Source organism: Rattus norvegicus, chromosome 2, assembly GCF_036323735.1.
Source record: "Rattus norvegicus strain BN/NHsdMcwi chromosome 2, GRCr8, whole genome shotgun sequence".
Taxonomy (NCBI): domain Eukaryota; kingdom Metazoa; phylum Chordata; class Mammalia; order Rodentia; family Muridae; genus Rattus; species Rattus norvegicus.
The window spans coordinates 201851529-201866472 of NC_086020.1; positions in this window are offsets into that span (position 1 = coordinate 201851529).

A 14944-nucleotide genomic window follows, 5' to 3' on the forward strand; every position below is an offset into this window, starting at 1 on the left:
CATATTCCCCTGCAATGAGGGTCCATTCATGTAACTAAAAATAGCATGCAAAGAGAAAAAAGGAGAAAGGGTGATAGGATGCAAAAGTCAGATATTGAAAAGAAAATATTGGAAATTAGAGAATGGGAGATAGCAACATGGGATGGGTAAATACACAGTGGATGAGAAAGTAGATTAAGAGCTGAGTGAAGGCCAAACTGTGCATGCAGTATGATAGTGAAAGCTATAACTTTTATACTAAGGTTTTATTTTTAAAAAAATGAAGATGATTGTAGATGTGACTCCTCTCTAATGGAATCAAAACACCAACACCCACATAATGCTTACTTGTCTAATAGCTTGGAGAGCATATTAAGTCTAGACAAAGAGTAACTCCAGAGAGAAAATATAGTGGTCTTGTAGTCATAAATTTCCTAACATGATATATGACATTTATATAATTCTGAAAAAAAAATTTCAACAATGAAAATTGACATTGTCTTCATTACTTTGGGGGAGAAGTTGCATCCTGGCTGGTATAACTTTGGATGTTATCGTTTAACTAATAAACTCTTAATCATAATTCATTGAGTGAATGCATGAGAATTTTGTTATATTAGGGCAAAAAAATAAATAACCTTGGCTAAGGCATACTATGGGGAAAGAAAGTCCAATTTATTTACAACAATCTGAAAACTGTGATAAATTTCATTCAAAAAAAGTCTACCCAATACTCATTCAAATGATAAGGGAAGCAATGGGCACTTAAGAGAGATGGGAAGTGGGGCTGGGGATTTAGCTCAGTGGTAGAGCGCTTGCCTAGGAAACGCAAGGCCCTGGGTTCGGTCCCCAGTTCCGAAAAAAAGAACCAAAAAAAAAAAAGAGAGAGAGAGATGGGAAGTGAGAGAAAACCACTGTAGCTTTATCTTTTTTAAAACCTGCTTTTAATAAGGGTTCACAGATGGTTTACCCCTCTCTTGAGCCTACCATTCAAAGGTAGGGGAGAAAAGATGTTAAATAGGACAAAGGGATATGGACCAATTTAGAATTAGTTCTTTGGGGCAATTCCAATCTCCATTTTCAGAATATCAGCAGTCCAGTTTAGTAGTATCAGGATACCAAATACAAAGCAGCAGTGATGAAACGATGTAGAGGAAAGAACCAGGCCTCTGCTGAATGTGCGTGATCAGAATCAGACAGAACACTGGTAGAAGTACTTTGCAGTACCTTTCTCAATGAAGCCAAGATCAGTTAAGGAGTAAGACAAGGAAGCACTGCAAAGCTGGCTCTGTAAGGACAGTGTCACTCCTGATTCCTATTTATGCTCTCTCCAAACATCATGTGTCCTCACACGGATCTTGCCTCAGTAATACAACATGTGAGTCCACATTATTGGGAATATTTAGAAACTTCCACCTCAGAACACTTTTGAGATAGTATATTTAATATCCTGTTGCAAAGTCTTCAAATTCTGAAGTCCATTAATTTGGATCTTCAGTTGTCTCCCAGGTTTTTTAGCAGCTATCTCCTTTTCATACACAAATTTATAAATGTCAAAGCATAGAAGTTTTATTTTGGTATACTAGGCTATGTGAAATTCTTTGATTATCTTAATTTTTAAAAAGTATGTGTATATATGTGTGCCTGTGTATGGCTGGTGCACACATATACAGTTGCCCTTGGAGGGCAGTAGAGAGTATCAGATCCTCTGCAGCTAAAGTTAAATCATTTGTTAGCCATGCATTGTTAGACCCATAATTTGAGCTCTGGTCTTCTGAAAGAGAAAGCTGTACACACTTTTAGAGTCTCCATTTTTGTGAGGAAATACAATATGCTTTGAGCATATTCACTCTCATAGCTCACTGTCCCCTATCTCACCCATCTTTCCACCAATTAATGAGCACCTTCATTGTTTTTTGTTTTTTGTTTTGTTTTTTTAATCCCAGAAATGTTCACTTCTACTCTCAGGTTGTCAGGCCATGTATGATTTTATCTAGACCCATAAGTGAACAAAACCCCGTAATATTTGACTATCAATTCACATTGTTTATAAACAATAGGCATCACACTGGTTTGTATACTGGCTGGACAAGGAAATGTTCTATCAATCCACAATAGGACTTTTTGTCTGCATCTTTACAAAAGGTTGATATTGGGGGTTGGGGATTTAGCTCAGTGGTAGAGCGCTTGCCTAGCAAGCGCAAGGCCCTGGGTTCAGTCCCCAGCTCCGGAAAGAAAAAAAAAAAGACAAAGAAAAAGGTTGATATTATTTGTTGTCATGATAACTCATATTCTGAATGAGTTAAGTTGGATAACTGAAGAGGAACTTTTGTTTTCAAGTATCTCTCAGCAATTTCCACTTCATCCTTTGAGAAATACCTGCTTATTACTTTAGCATACCTACTGACTATGTACCATTGTTTCCTGCTATTTTATTTTTGAGATAATGAATACTTCAGATACTAATTGTTTCATATAGAAATAAGAATTATTTTCTTTGTCACATAGGCTGTCTTGTTATTCACTATTTCCTCATTTTAAGAAATACTTTATGCTAATCATCTCCTATTAATGAATTTTCATGGCATTTTCTGGGTGATAGAATCATATTCATAATGTTCATATCTATGGTGATACCAAAACTGTTTCCTAAATATTGTTTTCTATACTTTTCCAACTGTCAGTTTTAGAGTTTTAAGTCTTAATGTTAAGAACTTTGATCCATTCACAGTTGATTTTTCATGCAAAATATTAGGATGTATTTTTGTTCTATAACATGAAGATCTCCAATTTGGCAAACACCCATTTCTGAATATGCTGTTTTTATTTATTGTATGAATTAGATTTGACTGTATGATTTTTTTCTGGATCTAATGGCCTTTTAATTTCATGTAAATGTCTATTTTTGTACCAGTACAATATGATTCAGCTCTTCCACTCCTGGATAGATACTTAATTGAAATGAAATAAAAAGAACACAGGCATTGCACATCAAAACTCACCTTTTGCAGTGCTCACAATGGCCAGATTAGGATACTAGCTTAGATGTCCATTAACATTCTAATGAAAAAAGAAAATTATTAGTATATACACAGTGGGAATTTTTTCACTATATTAAAAAGAGAAAAGTATTGCCTTTTGCTTGAACATTAATGCAATCTAACATCATCATTTTAAGCTAAATAAACCAAAATCAGACAAATTCTATATTTTGTCCACGTGTATACACATACACATACATACATACATACATACATACATACATATACACACATACACACAGTATACCATGTATATTAAAGTTTTTATATATATGAATAAATTATCACTATATTAATTATGCAGTCATTACAAGAATGTACAGCAAGTGAAGGAAATATTTCACATGCTTCCTTTCACTGTGTAGTGTGTTACTTTAACTATACAAACAAGATAAAAAATGGAGAGTATATGAGGAAAAGCAGAATAGAAACATAGGTTAGTAAATATGCAAATAAGGAGTAAAAGACATGGATATCTATGTATGAAACTACCTAATGAAAACCATTATTTTATGTTAATTAGAAATATTAATTGCAGAAGACTTAGAAGTAGACTCACATCTTTATATTTATGTGTTAATACATTTTCATTTGTAGTGTTTATCTATTGGATATTCCCTAATAAAATTTAATTGCTACTTCATAAGACAATTATCTGCTCATAAAATAGATATAGGAAAATATTGCTGTACAAAACTCCTCTACTCTCACCATGGATCTGAAAGGAAACATTTTTTGCCTATAGTACTGTGAAGCATGAGGTGACAGGTTCAGTCTGTCAGGGCTATCTGATATTCAGTGAGAAAGATAACTTCTGAGAATGACAAAACGGGTGGTTTGACATGTGATAAGCCACTTTATAATGTGCCTTCTTGACTGAATGTGAATCGTTCTTTTATGTCACTTTCTGACATTGTGAACAGTACAGCTGTTGGAGATGCTAATATTCAGATGAAAGTGAAAATTTTTTGAGGGAATTCTACAAACACTTGCCTCAGGAACACACAAAATATATTATGGGGTAGCTAGCTGATAAAATATTTAAAATTTCTTTCAACTATATCTTTGCAATTCCCAGGATTGATGTAAATAACTATGTCTAATCAGTCTGGATATATTCAAGAGTATGAAATGTAAATCACTTAGAATTATGTAATATTGAAAAACAACAAACTACCCTCAGATTCATACATAAAACTTCCTCTGAATCCAGATGTCAGACTATTTACCAGAGCCACCCTACCCCACCTACACCAACACAGACTCCCCCCCCCCCTCTCTCCCACTCTCTACACGCTGTTCTCTCACATCTAATTCTGCCTCAGCCAATTGCCTAGCAGATTTTTATTTGGACTAATCTGAAGGTACCTTAAGCAAGGAAGGACATGGCCACATCTTTACCTAGTGCTTTTAAACTCATACCAACACAAATAATTTTTCCTGTGATGAATTTAATCTGTTGAATCCACAGTGGAAAGAAAAGATAGTCCTTAAAATTACTCTCTGGCTTCTTTAACACACACATGCATAGGACATATACATGCTTATATCTTCCATCCCCTACAATAAATAGAAAATATCGTTATACAAGCAAAATCATTCTTGAGGATACTTTGAGGGCAAAACAAATGTCAGTTGAATATCCCTGGATACACACACACACACACACACACACACAGTGTGCATAACCACAATCAGTAGCACATTAATTTTTCTAGCATATTACATTGAGGAATATAAGTAATATTTTATTCCTGCCAATTATTTTGTTTTATTCTAATAATGTCAGTATGTTTAGTGCATGTATTTTGATCCATAAAGCACAAATGTATTGCTAATGAGAATAAGATAAAATTTCAACCATATAATTATCATCGGAATAATAAAATTCACCTTCAAATACAAATAATAATGCGAGTTTCCAAATATATTTTATGTTGCTATGAATTATATTAAGAAATCAGCTTTTTTTAGAATAATTTCATTCATAGAAAAATCCTTCAGAGTTCATATGTAACTGGTCTCATTATTTGATTGTTGTATTACTGCAATGGAATATGTTAACGCAGTTAGTAGGCTAATATGAATATATTATATTTAACTGAAGTACATACTTTATGCAGATTTTATTAGATGGCATCTTCCCCTTATAACCCTGAATATGATGACAATCACTTTATATTCTTAGGAAACTATAGTCAGATCCTATATTGCAGGATATATACGCAAATGGACTTCATACTACTCACCAATATTTCATACACTGCTTTTTGTCATCAATATCTTTGGAATCAAATAATGTTAAAAACCCACAAATGTATCAAGATTCCATTCACAAGGATTTGTGAATTTTATATTTCTTTGTGTGGTAATGATTGCTTCCATGTAATTCTGTTTCATAGTCCACATTCAATCTTGAGAAAGAAAGAGACAGAGACAAAGACACACAGAAAGAAAAACAGAGACACACAGAGAGAAAATGAAAGTTTAATTTTATGCATATGTTTTGGCTGCATACTTGTTTATATACCATGTCTATGTCTGGTGGCCTAGGAGTTCAGAAACCTTTACTGCTCCTGGAACTGGAGTTACAAATGCGTTTGAATTGTTCAGTGCATTCTGGGATGTGTACTCTTAATTGCTGAGGCATCTCTCCAGCCCCAATAGGTTGTTTTATGTTTTTTTCACATAAAGAAAGTCATTGTTTACATGCAAACTTCTGATAACATTTAGCTGCAAATATGATTCTTACAATACGTGAGCTTCATTCACTATCCTGATCTTATACATCATTATGCAGGCAGGTTAAAGTGCTGGCTCTGCTACAAATAATTTGTAAGCAGAAAATTCACTGACTCTTTAAAAAATTATTTTCTAGCAATTGATTGAGCATATTTTCATAATATATGGAATAACTGGAAACATGTTATTTGTTAATGAATTACATTGCTCTTTCGAGTCTAGCAGTATAAATAAATTAATTAATTGATTTGTACTTGTTTTTTTAAAAAAATTGGTATTTTGTTTATTTGCATTTCAAATGTTATACCTCTTCCTGATTTCCCCTTTGGAAGCCCCCCAACTTCTTTCACCCTGCCTCCATGAGGATGCTCCCCCACCAATCCACTGATTCCCACCCTACCTCTCAAGAACTTCCCTAGGCTGGAGCATCAAGCCTTCACAGGACCAAAGGCTTCCCCTACCATTGATGCCAGACAATGCCATCCTCTGCTCTATAGGCAGCTAGAGACATGGGTGTCTCCATGTGTTTTCTTTGGATCGTGGTTAGCTTCCGGGAGATCAGGGGTCTGGTTGATTGATATTGTTGTTCTTCTTCCTATTGTGTTGCAAACCCCTTTAGCTCCTTCAATCCTTCCCCTAACTCTTCCATAAGGGTTCCATTCTCAGTCCAATGGTTGGATGGTTGGATATAAGCATCACCTATGTATTTGTCAGGCTCTGACACAGCCTCTCAGAAGACATCCATACAAGACTCCTGTCAGCAAACACTTCTAGGCATCAGCAAGTGTCTAGGTTTGAAGGCTGCATATGGGATGGATCCCCAGGTGGGGCAGTCTCTGGATGGATTTTCCTTCAGTATCTACTCTACTCATTGTCCCTGTGTTTCCTTTAGACAGGAGCAATTTTCAGTTAAAATTTTGTGAAGGGTGGGCTGCCTGCTCCCTCAACTGGGGACCTGCCTAACCTCAGGATAAGATCTCTATAGGTTTTCTCTCCCTTTTGTTAGGCATTTCAGCTAATGTCATCCACACTGAGATTTAGAAGCCTCTTGCTTTTCTGGCATCTGGGATTTTCTGGTGTCTATCTTCAGTTCCCCATCCCCAATTGCCACACACCTGTATTCAATTTCCTGATCTCCTCTCTCCTCCTACACTTAATCCTGCCCCCCCTTTTCCCCTCTCCTTCTGCTCCTCTTTTCCTCCCAAATCCCTTCCACCATCAACCTTCTGTGATTATTTTGTGCTCCCTTCTAAATAGGACTGAGGCACCCACAATGTGGTCTCCTTTTTCTTGAGCTTCATATGGTCTGTAAGCTGTACCACGGGTATTCTGAGTCTTTTCCCTAACATCTCCTTATCAGTGAGTGCATACCATGTGTCTTCTTTTGTGACTGTGTTATCTCACTCAGGATGATATTTTGTAGTTCCATCCATTTTCCTAAGAATTTCATGAAACCGTTGTTTTTAATAGCTAACTAGTACTCCATTTTTTACATATACCACAATTTCTGTATACTTTCCTTTGTTGAGGGACATTTGGGTTGCTTCCAGCTTTTGGCTATTATAAATATAGCTGCTATGAATATAGTGGAGTTGTGTCCTTATCATATGTTGGAGCATCTTTTGGATATATGCCCAGAAGTGATATAGCTGAGTCCTCAGATAGTCCTATGGTTCCTGAGGAAACTCCAGACTAATTTCCAGAGTGGTTATACCAGCTTGCGACCCCATTTACTGTTTCTGATGTATATCCATATGTACATAGACACATATAACAGTTAGTTCATCTAGAATTCTGATGTAGGAGCTCTTCCCAGAAGAAATTTAATTGTGTTTCACTCACTCATCATTGACTAACTGCAGGTCTTCATGTACAGGTAGGGCTATGTGCAATTTTGCTGTTCACACTGAAATGCCAGTTGATAATCTCATTATAGTGGTATTGCCCAGGCAACTATGTTGTTGAGATTTCATGAATTCATCTTTTCTGTCATGGCTGAGAACTCTATATAGTAAAGTGTATTCTGGACCTCTGACTTTTACAACATTTGCCCTTTAGTGTGGAGGTTTCATTACAAGTATATCAGTAGATGTTAGGCAGTCTACAGTCCTTTACTTTGACTAATTGTTGAACTCGCTAGTAGTCTCCACTGTTTGCATAAATTACCTTTTTCATGCGGAGAGAGATTTAATCATATCTATTCTTACTTGTGCTTATAATGAGAAATATATACAATTTAGTTTGAGCTTAGCAAATGGCAGGAACAGGTTCTCTTCTAATCTCTTTGAAATTTCCACGCATGGGTTCTTTGCTAAGTTTATAGTACCACGTGTGAATTTCTTCCTATTGCGCAGAACTTAAGTTTAATATGACAGCAAAGGACTATACTCAAGAAAACACTGACACTTTTTCCCCATTGGGGATATCTTATTTGTCTAGTCACTTTTGTGGCTTCTAAGTTATCCAGTCAGGTAAATATTTACAGTTTGAGTGAAGTTATATCACTTGGGGTGATAATGTAGTCATAAATCCATAGACTAACAAAGCTTCAGCCCCATGTATGGTGTGCTACTTCTCTTGTTATTGATGTGATGAAATTTTAAATAAAAGGATTTCAGGCTGAAGTGATTTTTCTTATAGGTTTTAATTCAGATACATCAGAGATGGAAGTCAGAATAAACACAGAAGTAGGGATCTGTACGCAGAGACCATGGAAGAAAGCTATTTGCTGTAATTCTCTCTATAACCTGCGCAACTTTTCTTCCTTCCTTCCTTTCTTCCTTCCTTCCTTCCTAACTACCTTCCTTCCTCCCTCCCTCCCTTTCCCTCCCACCTCCTCCCCTTTCTCTCTCTTCCTTCCTTCCTTCCTTCCTTCCTTCCTTCCTTCCTTCCTTCCTTCCTTTCTTTCTTTCTTTCTTTCTTTCTTTCTCTCCTCTTTTCTTCCTCATTCTCTGTCCAATGGTTGGCTGAGAGCATCCACCTCTATTTATCAGGCTTTGGTAGAGCTCTCAGGAGACAATTTTATCAGGCTCCTGTCAGCAAGCACTCTTTGGCACCCAGAATAGTGTCTGTGTCTGTATATGGAATGGATCCCCAGGTGGGGCAGTCTCTGTGTTAGCCTTTCCTTCAGTCTCTGCTTCATACTTTGTCTCCATATTTTGTCCTGTGAGTATTTTCTTCCCCTATCTAAGAAGGACTGAAGCATCCACACTTTGGTCTTTCTTCTTCTTGCGCTTCATGCAGCCTGGGAATTGTATTTTGGGTGTTCCAAGCTTTTGGACTAATATCTACTTATCAGTGAGTGTATACCATATGAACATAGGGGAGCATGTGTCTTGGTATATGTTGGAGCATCTTTTGGACATATGATGCCAAGCAGTGATATAACTTGGTCCTCAGATAGTACTATGTCCAATTATCTGAGGAACTGCCAGACTAATTTCCAGAGTGGTTGCACCAGCTTGAGATCCTACCAGTAATGGAGGAGTGTTCCACTTTCTCCACATCCTCACCTGCATCTGCTGTAACCTGAGTTTTTGATCTTAACTCTTCTGCTTGGTGTGCACTAGAGTCTCAGAATTGTCAAAACCTTTCCTTTATCTTTGACTCATTTGTATAACTTATAATGCATACCATTTAACAAAATTGTATATAATTGTTACATAGCTGCTATTTCTATATCCTGGTATTGTAAATCTCAATCATTTAGAAATAATAATATTCATTTAATAATAAAAAGCCTATGGAATGCTATATTCTGAATATGGTGTCCTCTCAATATTTATATCTTAGGTCCTAATATTTTAAGTAATGGTATTAGGAAGACTTTAAGTCCTGAGGATGTTTAATGAGTTTATTAATTCACAAGAATGAAGACGCCATGGTTGAACTAGTACAAATATAAAAGCAACACATAAAGGTAACCAGAACCATATTTTCTGTAAAATTGGAGTTAAAAATAGCATCATGAGAATACAAAAGTATATATCATAGTATCAGTCTCTTATATTTAGATATTTTGCTATTCTTGTATCCAGAATTGTAAAATCAATTGCTAAGATAGTCTGAACTCACAAAACAAAGAGATGACTAGAAAATATGCATTTAAGTTTATCTTTACGTTTTTAAGTAATTGAATTAATTTTAATATACAAGAATACAATTTTTCATATTACTTGTTAACAAATGATGTTTAAATGCATGCTTTAAGTGTGTGATATTTAAATAATATTAAATCATCTTGTCTCACATTAATTACTAGGTTAATGTACAAAATTTTACAAACCTTTCTAATGTTTCAATTGTGTTGGTCACTATTATATTTTTTTAGAACTTAAAGCATTCTTAAAGAGGTAGTTGAACTTTTCATTTTCTCAGCTTCATGAGCCAGTTAGCCTTTTCAATGTGCATGTGTTTGTGTGTCTGTGTGTGTGTGTGTGTGTGTGTGTGTGTGTGTCCCTATTCTCTATAGTTTTTATATTTAGCCTAAATGCACATGGCCAGTCTTTTTCATAATAAATATCAGTTACAATTAAAACTATCCTAAGACAATTCCCTTAGATATCAAATATCTTTGAGGGAAATTGCTACATTACTCAGTCACAGAAATATATAATGCCTTTGTTATCCCATCCTTATGCACCTATGGTGAAAGATGGCCAATGGCATGTTCTTTTGCTGGAATAGACTCTATAAGAATGATAATAATAATATACATGAACTTATGACACCAAGGAAGGTCCTATGTTCTATGGAGTATCTTATCTCCCTGCTAGTTTACTATTAAAAAAAAAGAATAATCCTTGTAACTTGGGTAAGAAGTCTGCTAAGCAACCTGGCTGGTAGTTACACATGTGACTAAATCCAGCACTTGGCACAGAGATGTAGGCATAGCTGTATGAGTTCATGTCTAGTCAAATCTCAAGACAAAGTTCCAGGACAGCCAAGGCAATACAGAGAGATCCTGCCTTTAAAAATGAACTGATGACTCAGAAATGAACACCTATGGTCACTTGATTTTTGACAAAGAAGCTACCATCAAGTGGAAAGAAGACAGCATTTTCAACAAATGGTGCTGGTTCAAACAAGTGGTCTGCAGTAGAAGACTGCAAATTGATCCATTCTTTTCTCCTTGTACAAAGCTCGAATGCAAATGGATCAAGGACCTTCACATAAAAGCAGACACACTGAATCCTGTAGAAGAGAGAGTAGAGAAGAGCTTCAATTATTTAGGCACAGGGGAAAACGTCCTGAACAAAACACCAATGGCTTATGCTTTAAGATCAACAACTGACAAATGGGACCTCATAAAATTGAAAAGCTTCTGTAAGGCAGAGGGCACTGACTCTACATCTAATAGAGGGCTAATATCCAAAGTATACAAATAACTCAAGAAATAAGACTCCAGAAAACCAATTAACCCAATTAAAATGGGGTACAGACCTAATCAGAGAATTCTCAAGTGAGGAATCTCCCATGGATGAGAAACACTTAAGAAAATATTCAACATCCTTTGTCATCGGGGAAATGCAAATCAGAATGTCCCTGAGAATCCACTTCACAGCAATCAGAATGACTAAGATTACATCTGAGTTTACAGCAGATGCTAGTGAGGATGTGGAGACAGAGGAATACTTCTCCACTCCTGGTAGGATTGCAAACTTGTACAAGAACTCTGAACATCAATCTGTTGTTTCCTCAGGGAATTTGAAATAGTTCTACCTGTAAACCCAGCTATACCACTGCTGGGCATATACTCAGATGATGTTTCACCATATCACAAGGCCATGTTCTTCAGTATGTTCACAGCAGCCTTATCAGTGAGTACAAAACATGTGTTTTTTTTTTTTTTTTTGTGATAGGGTTACTTCACACAGGTAACCAAAAGCCCAGATTACCAAAGACACAATCCACAGACCACATGAAGCACAAGAAAAAGGACAACCAAAATGCGGATGCTTCAATCCATCTTAAAAGGTGCAAAAATTATTCATAGGAGGAGATATGAGATCAAGATTGTAGCAGAGTCTGAAGGAATGGCCGTTCTGAGCTTGTCCCACCTGGGGATCCAGCCCATACAAATACAGCCACCAAACTCATACGATATTGCTGATGCCAAGAAGCACATGCTGACATGAGCCTGATATAACTGTCTCCTGAGAGGCTCTGCCAGACCATGACAAATACAGAGGTGAATACTCACAGCCAACAATTGAACTGAGAATGGGGTCCCCATTGAAGGAGTTAGAGAAAGGATTGAAAGAGCTGAAGGGGCTTGCAACAACATAAGAACAACAATACCAACCAACCAGAGCTCCCAGGGGCCCAACCACTACCCAAATAGTACACATGGAGAGACGTATGGCATCAGCTGTAGATGATAGCCTTGTTGGGTACCAGTAGAAGGAGAAGCCCTTAGTCCTGCCAAGGCTGGATCCCCCAACGTAGGGAAATATCAGGGCAGGAAAGTTGGAAGGAGTAAATGGTTAAGTAGGGGAACACCCTCAACGAAGAAGGGGGATGGGGGACGGGATAGGGTGTTGATTGGTGTGAAACCGGGAAAGGGGATAACATTTGAAATATAAATAAAAAAATCCAATAAATTTTTTTAAAAAGTGATTGATTTAAAATATTGCCTTTTCACAATACCTTTTCATGAGCCTCATAGGGAAGAGTTTTCTTTCTCAATGTCTACTTATAACAGCTCATTAATCATTAATAGATACCATTAAGGGGTCTTGCCACAGTGAATGTTAAACAGTTCTCTCTTCACACCAAAGCTGGGCAAGGAAATTCAAAAGGAGGAATGGAATTCCATGACGTCTCAGCAGAGTCTCAGACTCAAGCTCCCAAAGTTAGGTGTCACCTAAAACCACTAAGAAATACAATGTATATGTAAGCACCTGGGAAAAGACTCATGTTGTCCCTGGGATTTTTGCATCTGTGTTTCAGAGCTTATTTGAATTTTGCTTAGAGGATTCAGAGATCCTTTTTCTCCGGCTGTCCACATTCTCTGGGTTCTACAATCTGTTCACTCTCTTGCCTTTAACTCCCTGAGTCCTAGGATAGGGGCTCGATGGACATATCCCATTTAGAATCATTTCTGTTTGCACTCCTTAAGTTTCCTTTCCAGAGGCCCTCAGTTTTTGTTTTATTTATTGTTTCTATTTTCATTTTCAGGTCTTGTATAGTTTTATTCATTTCCTTCAACTCCTTTTTTTTTCTTGAATTTGTTTAAGGGGATCATTTTTTCCTATTGTTTATGTTTTCCTGTATTTCCTTAAAGGATTTATTAACTTCCTCTTGAAGGAACTCTAGCTGATTCATATAGTTATTTTTATGGTGCTTCTTTAGTGTTTCAGTTCTTTTGTGATACTCAGGTCTACTGTTTTAGGATTGCTAACCTCTAGTGAAGACATATTGTCCTGGCTGTTTTGACTGTGATTTTAAGGTGTTTTATAGGTATTTGGGTTTGGGTGATTATAGGTTTAGGTGCTGATTTCATGATTTGTCTTTGTTGTGTACTTGTTTTGTCTATTCATTTCCCTTCTCTGAAGTTTCAAAGAATGAAATGGCTATATGTTACTTGTTCTACCTGCCTGCACTTCTAGTGTGTACATAAGATGTATGCGGGTTTTGGAGGCTGGAATGTAGCAACAGGTTTTGAGAAGAAGGGGAGGAGGGGAGGGAAGGTTCATTGGATACCCAGGAGACATGAGCAAGACGAAAGGATAATCTGTTGTAGTGGCAGAGAGAAATCTATGTATTTCGATCAAAGTGTACACAGAATGGAGAAGTTCTGGCAGGAAGGACAGCAGTTGAGCATGGTTGTCAGTTGGGACTTAGAAAAGAGTAAGTGGAGGGAAGGTAGGGAGAATGCTCTACGGGAAGCACAGGAGATATTGGGACAGAGGATACGGAACTGAACTTGGCATTGGGTTGTAACACAAGGAAGGAACCTGAGGGATAGGGTCTGGGGAAACAAACCAAGAGTCTATTTGAAAAGATGCATTTTTTATATCGTGTGTGTGTGTGTGTGTGTGTGTGTGTGCGCGTGCGTGCGCGCACGCACATGTGTGTTGATATCTTAGGAGTCTCATAGAGTACATCAGATTCCTTGCTTCTCCAGTTATGGGGATTTGTGAGTCACTCAGTATGGTTACTGGAAACTTAACCCTGCACTTTGTCTAGAGTGGCAAATGATAATAACTGTTGATCTTTACTGCCAAATCCTTATTTTGGTTTTGAATAATAGAAAGAAAAAAATCAAGGTTTTCTTTATTACTCCAACCATTACAATAAGACTTCCATCTCTAATTTGTATTTATTTTTGTACAGTTCCCTGATGAACTCAATTGGCCCATGATATCACTCTCTGACATATCAATGGAGATGCATAAAAAGATATTTGACTTTAGAAAATAAAATTATAACATAATTCGGGCAACTTTTTAGATGTTCAAGTTTTAAAGATTTTTTTGTTATAACAATAAATTGAAAACAAAAGTACTTTATCTCTTTAAATACGGTGTTTTTGAAAATGTATCATTGTTAGGGCAATAAATATAGCTCTATGTTTCTAATTATAAGAAAATTACTTAGTGAGCTTATAATATAGTAACTTCTATTAAACTGTTTTCCTCATAAACATAAAATAAAGACATGAAACAATAAAAGTTCTATATACTCCTAAGTACTCTGTCATACTGAGCAGTGAACAAACATAAGATTGATTGGAACAAGTCGTGAAGTGAGGACCATCATCTAAGTTCATGCAGTAACCTTGTAAAAATGTCATAGCACAACATGCTCAAATTACATAATAAAATGTAAACATATTAATACATGCATTCACACATTTCATACATGCAAGAGAAGCACATGCAATATATAATTTAAAAACAGTCTGTCTAATCAACATATATCCTTATTCAAAAATATTACTACCAATATTTTCAAAATCATATCTGATATCATTTTAAATAAATTTTGTTTCTGTTTTATTTTTAACTTTATCATCCATAAATAGTTTATTCTTCACATGCATATATGTATACATATATATGTATATATGTGTGTGTGTGTGTGTGTGTGTAACATTCATTACACTACATTGAACGTGTCAACAGTTTGTTTTGGTCTTTTGAGGATTAGCTTTCTAAAAGATTCTGATTAAGTGTTAC